This window comes from Polypterus senegalus, chromosome 11 (assembly GCF_016835505.1).
Source record: "Polypterus senegalus isolate Bchr_013 chromosome 11, ASM1683550v1, whole genome shotgun sequence".
Classification (NCBI taxonomy): Eukaryota; Metazoa; Chordata; class Cladistia; order Polypteriformes; family Polypteridae; genus Polypterus; species Polypterus senegalus.
The window spans coordinates 118,727,134-118,735,238 of record NC_053164.1 but is presented as its reverse complement, the minus strand read 5'-3'; the positions used below and the strand labels follow the sequence as shown (position 1 = coordinate 118,735,238).

The 8,105-nt window shown below is 36.8% G+C and overlaps 1 long non-coding RNA gene across 1 annotated transcript; it reads right to left on the bottom strand.

The window, feature by feature from the left end:
• Positions 1-3,810: 3,810 nt before the first annotated feature.
• Positions 3,811-6,759, bottom strand: LOC120539201. The gene is made up of 3 exons (XR_005635569.1): positions 6,687-6,759; positions 6,327-6,450; positions 3,811-3,844 (listed from the first exon to the last, which is right to left on the bottom strand). It is a non-coding gene; the product is annotated as an uncharacterized LOC120539201 (long non-coding RNA).
• Positions 6,760-8,105: the final 1,346 nt, after the last annotated feature.

The window sequence follows — 8,105 nt, the reverse complement described above, 5'->3', positions numbered from 1 at the left end:
CAATAATCAGCAAGAAGGTCTTTCTTGTTAGGCAATTAAGCTAAGAATCCTTGACTTTTCTATGTTGTGTTTTACTAGTCTGTTCTTTTTAATAGCAGACAGTTCTGCAACAGTCACATTGAAATTATATTTTTAAAAAGACTAATATTGATCTTATGTGTTGTTTAACTTAAAAAGCCTCCAGAAACGACACATAAATACAGGGTACTGTCATCAGAAAGGACCAAAATGACCAACAAGATCAAACCAAACAAAAGACAAGCATTAGTTAGTTTTTTTAAAGAGAGAAGGAAACTAACAATAGAATAATAGAATATTCTTTCAAGCACATAAACAAAGCACCAGTGAGCAGATTGTTTCCATAACCTGGCTTTTATACATTGCTGCTCTTGACAGCATCATTTTTTTATATTTATTTATTTTTTAATCAATTCTATCATTATTTTTGTGTTATTTTTCCTATGGCTGTGAACATTTTGTGTCTTTGGATGCAGCCATGTTGTACATAGATTGTTACACCCATCACTGGTAATGTAATATATTAAGTCATGCTGTTTTGCCTTCTGTATAAAAGATAGTGGCATCCAGCTTTAGCCACATGAATATTGGAGCAAAGACAAAAGAGCAAAAAAAAAGTATTTGTCTGAATTAATAGCTTAGTTAAAAGGACTTTTCTAGAGATCTTCAGACAACGATTGTCATTTTGTGTTTTGGTTTTGACAGTTCTTTTTCTTTTCATTTTGTCAATTTTTCATTTTCAATTTCAACTCCAATTCATTATTGTCCATAGCTCTCTCCATTTCCTGGGCAAATTTTCCATTGCACCCAATAATTTCTGAGAACGTGCCACAATGTCATGGCTCACATACCTAGCAAGTCCACAGGATCTAGAATACTGTACTTACTTTGATACAGTAATTAGGATGCAAAACTGATGGATCAGCTATGTTGACTCATATGGATGCTGTCATTTTCGTATAATAATAAAATCTTAGTTAATACTGCTCCATTTAAGCTTCCTTGTTAATAAGAGGACTGATAATAGCCATCAAAGTGCCAGCTACATTCAAAACAAAATCAAATAAGAAATACAAAATCGATGTACAAAAGGGAGATGACAACATCAAAGACAACATTATTGTGGAAAGGTTATGTCTGATGATGTGTGTAATTCTGCTTTGTTTGTATTATATTTAAGATTTGTTTCTTTACTTTATCAAGTTTTCAATATTGAATTCAATATTCATATACATTTCCCCATGTAAAGCACCAACATCATACATACCAGATTTTACTATATGTCATGATATGATTCCTTTTTCCTTTTGTTCTGTTGTTTCTTGGCCTTAAGCAATTGTTAAGTTAACACTTTTGGGGATCTTGAAGCCAATAAATATAGTGGTTGCATCTATTTTTGTTTTAAAGTATTTTTAATGGAGTTCAATTCTAAACACATTCTCTTACAGTTTTTTTTCTATGGGTGCTGCCATTTAGTGCCATTGTATTGTTAGGTTGCTAGGCTGATGTACAGGGTGACTGGGATTATGCAACAGGTGACTTTACCACAAGGCTGGTGTTGGGTGTTTCCACATAAGGTCCACGTAAGTTTTCTGTTCTTTAAAAAAATGTAGCAAGTCACACAGTTCTACCAATGTTTATCTCCTCATCTCTTGTTTTACTTCTGTTTATAATTTATTCCTTTGCGTTTTGGCCCCCATCACTTTCTCTTTATGATTCCGTTATTTGCATCATGTTTTGGGTTTTGTTTAAAAGTCAGGAACTCAGCTAGTCTTTCCTGACTTCACATTTCCTGGTACTTAATTATACCTCCTGTCATACACATGAGCATGGGAGGCAGCTAAAGGGCCTGAATGAGAGTAATTCCATGCCAAACCAGGGGGTGGCAGAGTGCACTAACTCTTTCTCTCACTCCTCTGCAGACCAATTACGAGAAATTCTGCCTGGCCCCAGAAATGACGTCGCTTCCAGTTCCAGCCCCAGCGATGACGCCACTTTCGGCCCTAGCACAATCACATCACTTCCGGTTCCAGCCCCAGAGATGATGTCACTTCCAGTCACAGAGTTACTGACATCACTTTCAGTTCCGGCCACAGAGATGACATCACTTCCTTCCGGTTTGCCTTAAAACCGCCGTCTTTTTGCCACATATCTAGTGTGATCATTTACTCCATTTTGCAGCCAGAAATTAATATAAATTGGCTGCCCCAAACCTTTCTGTGGCTGTTTTGTCAATTTTTCTGACACTCCTTAAGACAGTCATTATACCACAAAAATAATTCTGCACTTTGAGCTACATTGTTTGTATGAAAATGTGCTATATAAATAAATGTTGTTGTTGTCAGATACTCTTTTTAAAAACACTTCAAATCAAATATACAAAATGCCAGGAACACCTGAGAAAAATTATTATTTTCTGAACTTATTACGTGGTCTGTGGCACAAGGCGACTTTTTAAATAAATAGTTACATCCCCATCGGACAGGTGTGTGTGATTGCATTTCGATCCGCAGTTAGTTGACGTGCAGGCTGTGCAGGATGATTGTGCTGCACACACATGCATAGGAGGGTGGATCAGTCAGGCACCTCAATGGGGCACTCTAGGGTTCTGAGTGTTCCTCCAGTTGAGCAGATGACAAGGAACAATACATTATTCTGAAGGACTCTACCACAAGGCCAACAAGGGCAGTGGGAGTCAAGGAAGTGGATGCTGGGTGGCTCTCCAAGGATTGTCATAAGATGGGCAGCATGGAAATGAGCAGTACTGAAGATTTTCTGTGCCTTTTGGACGGTGTCTCTCTCTGCTGTGATATCTGAATAGGATAACCCGGAAAGGCATCAGTTTTCTGTGGTGGGCTGGCGCCCTGTCCAGGGTTTGTTTCCTGCCTTGTGCCCTGTGTTGGCTGGGATTGGCTCCAGCAGACCCCTGTGACCCTGTAATTAGGATATAGTGGGTTGGATAATGGATGGATGGATGGCATCAGTTTTAATCTGATTTAAATGAGAAAATTCCTTGGCATGTTTTAACCTCATTTTTAAGGATATTTATTGGATTTTTGCCTCCACTGACACTAGCTTTTATGGATTACTTGCTTATTGCCTGATGATGCACTGCACCTTGTTTAGGACACTGTTTGTGACTGTTGGATTTATAATAAAAACACAGTTAACTTTTTGCACCTGCCTCTTGTTTGGAATGTATGTGTCCTCATCTGCCTGGCTCATCTCGATTAGGGAACATACGTTTTCTGGTTCAAGAGGCTCCTGGAAGGAACTGGTAGTGTGGAGCTGACCCACACCGTAACATAACAAAAAAAATTATTTATTTAGAAACAAACATCATTCTTCAATATATAAGTTAATTCGTTACGCTATATTATTTTAACAGTAATGTAATAAATTATCATAATAACCTATAACTAAAAAGTAATAGTACTGTAAATAAAACATCAGAAATATTTGACATAATATTGAGAATGAAAACCAAAAGAAGTACAACAACAATAATCCATCCAGTCATCTATTATTGTAAAAGTAATACTAATATCAGTTGTAACAAAAAGACTCCAGACAGTCACAAAGGTTTGGGGCAGCCACCCACATAATATGATCCTGGCTGCAAAAAGGTTTGAAAGTGTTGAGTTGTTTACAAGACAAAGTCCAAAACAGAACTGATTAAGTAAAGGTAAGATGGCGGTTTTAAGGACTGGAATAGGACGTGAGGTCATCCATGCTGGAACTGGAAGTGGCGTCTTCGGGAACCGGAAGTGGCGTCATCAGTGGCACCAAAACCAGATGGGATTTCCCAGGAATGATCTGCAAGAGACTGAGAGAGACAGTCAGCACACTCTGCCACTCCCTGGTCTGGCATAGTATTACTGTTACTTAAGCCCTTTAGCTGCCTCCTAATCGCACATGTGTGACACAATATAAAAATTACAGATATACAAATAATAGAGTCAGAAAGAAAGAACATTATCAAAAGTTGTAGCACCAGGAATCAGACCAAATAGCCCAGACACAAACTATCTCACAAGAATTTTAACACAAACATTAACACCAAAATGTAATGCTATAAAGGAAAATTAACAAAAACAAAAGAAAAAGCAAAAATAAACAGGGAAAACACATACAGATAAAATTAAATAAAAGTGTTGAGCAGTCACTGGTAACAATATGCTTTTTGCCATTGTCATTTCTGTTTTCTTCATGCGAATATTAAAGTCTGAAAATTGCTGCCACTATCACAAGTGAATTGCATTCAAAGGTCTGACTTTATATAGATCAAAATTCATAGCAAATGTCCAGAAAAAAGCAAACCAAATAGTATTGTTGGCAGATAGACAAGCCTTGTAAGAGTCATATATTATAGGATCCCACTGCTGCAAAAAAAGGGAAAAAAAAGTTTGTCCCTTGAAAGTATAAATTATGAAGTTTCTTATTAGTATTTTGGCTCACAGTGTTAAAGTGATACTAAATTATCATGTAAATGACATTTAAATATCCTCAGGTGTGGAAATGTTACAGTTATTATGTTGTAAGGTTTATCTGAATTCTATGATGTCATTGACATTATTCTATTACAAATCAGTTTCAATAAATACACAAAAATGTAATATAGTGCTCTATTATTCCTTTCTCAAGGTTAATATTGTTTCCATCAAGACTCTGTTCCTGAACTGTCACAGCTTTCACTTTACCAAATGTCGTTGCGAGACATTATTTGAAAACATAATAACTGCTTTCACTCATATGCTGGTACCGCATTTTCCCGAATATACCCGACATACAAATATACCACTACTTTCCACATTGTATAATTCTAGATTTGCTATACTTTTTTGTCCCCTATGAAGCAAATTGTTCACATAGAACTTGGGGGCTGATCTCCCTACCTATGCTGCTCTGCCTTTGGATAATGGTATTGTCACTGTCACTTGTGTACAGTAAATCTCTGATTTACTACACTTTTATGGTACAACTGTTAACCGTCCAAATAATGTCAAAGTAAGGTCTATTTTTCTCTGTTAAACACAATTAAAAATAGCTCCAATATTTCTGATTTTTATTTTGTTATGATAACGTTACCTTTTTAAAGAATCATCAGCAGTGCACATTTTAGTAACCTTCACCAACACATAGTTTTACACATAGCCTGCGCAACAGCTGCATATTCACTTGCATTCACATAGATTTCCTAAAATAATAAGGTGTAAAATTGTTTTTTATACAGCTGTAAAGGGAAAAGGACAGTCAATTTATGTTAGTTTTGTGAGTCAGTCCTTAACCACACGCTTGCATGCACTCTACTCAACCTTAACTGGCATTATAGACGAGTCCAAATAAACATACTGAAGTTGACTCAAAGGGTATGTCTCCCTTGTAGACTGAATAATCAATGACCAATTATTCATACTTAGACATTAACAGTCTGTCTACAATTTTACACTAATGCAGCGAAAATACCACACATCGTTTAGTTCCTTCAGTTGTAAGCTACTGACTCCATAAAAGAAAGATGGGTAATGAACAGGACAATTTTCTGTGGAGGAATATTTCAGACAGAATTTAATTAAATATGGATAATGATGTATTGTGAAATAATACCAAAGCAATATGTGAGCATAAATAAATGTATTGCAAAATATGTCTATTGCTTATTTTTTATATATCTATTTTTTCATTTAGCTGTCATTAAAGTTAAAAGGGTAGGTGGTGAGTCAAAACCTGATACAAACAGAAGGTACAACTGCGGAAAAAAACAAGTTTGTTTAATGTCACTGTGTTTTAACAATCATGGGAGATTTTATATGCCTTTCCTATGTACCGTAGACTGCTAGATTACTTAGAATTAGATCACTTCATACTCATAGTGAACCCTTTTTGGAAAGGACTGTAATTCCAAGGGTAGCTGTTTTTCCCAACTAGTGTGTCTTTTAAAGAACTGTAAACAAGTCATAAGTAGTTTCTGGTTTACAGATGCACTGTGACAAAAAATGCAAAAATATTGGTTAGAAAACTATATTTAAATAATGGACAAAAACATAAATGTAAAGTAAAAATGTACAATATACATATATAATTATACATACAACACAATATAGATAATTTGTCACTACATAATAATGCTGTAAAATAGACTACAGATTGTTTTGTTGCAATAAGTAAATGGAGTTCTGGAGTTTTTTTGTACAAGGAAAAATATAACCAAAATATTTTCATATTTTTCTGTCAACATTATGTCTGTCTGTCTGCATGAAACAACTCAGCCCCCACTGGATAACTTTTATGAGTTTTACTTTGATTACTTTTCTCTTTTCAAGGATGAGAGTGTACACGACTGCCACATGTACTTCACTCTAACGCTGCACAGGGAACGGAAGCTGGAACTCAAGTCAAGCCGCACTGTGTTTGAAAAATTGAAGTATGTTTCTGCAATAGAAAAAGACGGACAAACAAAAGAGAACAAGTTGTAGAATGACATTAAAAGCGGATGAAAAATGAAATGCTTTTTACTATTTAGTTACATGAATCGCCAGTGTTAAATGCATTCTTACAGTGTTAAATTAACAAGCAGATTGTATAAAGGACTGTTTTCATATGTACACTTGAACTGTTGATTGAACATTGGTGTTTTTGCTGTGACAAAAAACAAAGTGCTATCTTACCTATGTGATGCACACAGAGCGGTTTGCATTCATATATATGCAGTGTAGAAAAGGCGCTATATAGGCGCCTGGCCCGACACTGAAAGACATGGAGGCACGTATAAAAAAGTACAATTACTTTTATTTTTTCTTCAGCTGTGTGACACGTCTTCCCCGTGCCACACAGCCCAAACACAGTCCCAAAGCACAAAACTCACAGCAAACCACAATTCTCCACCTCGCTCCACCACTCCTCCCAGACAAGCTTCGTCTCCTTCTTCCTCCCAACTCTGGCTCACCGAGTGGTGGTGGCTGGGCCCTTTTATAGCCCACCCGGAAGCGTTCCAGGTGATTAACCACCTGGTCCTAATTGCACTTCCGGGTGGGACTGCAGGCTCGTTCAGCCGGGCTGTGGGAAGCAGGCAGCTCCCCCTAGCGGCAACGCCGGGCCCCAACCAAGCTGTGGAGGACTCCATCTCCCATGGAGCCCTGCGGGTGGTTGGGAAAACACCGCTGGCCAGGGAGGCCCGGGGGAGGTACTGGACTGTCCATGGCAGCTCCCCCGGAACATAAGCAGCAGGGGCTTCCCTGCCGGGCATGGGGCCCGGCTGTCCTTCACAGCATCTATATATTTAAATCCGCTTTTTTCATTTTTGTTAAAATATTTTTTGGTTTAACCACAATCTGTTAGCAGCAAATATTCCAATGAACTGCTCAATGTCTTTTCTGTTTTATTCAAGAAGGATATCATTTTCTGTCAATTACAAGATGTATCAGAATTACCAGTATTATGTCATTGATTCTAATTATTTATGTATTTTGTAAGGCACTGAAGAAGTTACAGCAGGGTTCAGACTGTCTATTTATTCAAAATCTACCAAGAAAAAAATGATTGGAAACATTTCCTGATCGCCAATGTGTGCAAAGTCATTGATGTGCAGCCTAGAGAGAAGGAAACAAAAGAAAATTAAAAAATTGGTTTTCAAAGGTTTTTTGATTTGGAGTTGCTGATAACAGATTGTGGACATGTACAGCATAAAATGGTGTCTTGTATACATGATCTGGTAATCATCTGTTGCAGAGAAAATGAGGATTGAGTTTACAAATATTTAGATAACCCGCATGCTCCTCCATCTTACTGTAAAAAATGTATAATCCACAGGTTAAATTCACAAAAATATAGTAATAATGTGCTGTATCTTTCCTTCAGGCCTACTGATCTTAATCAATTGTGTAAGTGAGGTACATCATTGAATAAATGATAACTACTTCTTTTAAATTCAGGAAAAGCAAAAATATTAATTACGCAAAATGATACAGACAGCAACAATGTCTTCTGTTCAGTTATTGTCAATGCTTTTTTTACCTATGAGCCAGTCAGACGTTTTCTCTCTTTTTAGTCATTCTGGTGTGTATTTTAGAGGGGATTTGTTGTTTGCC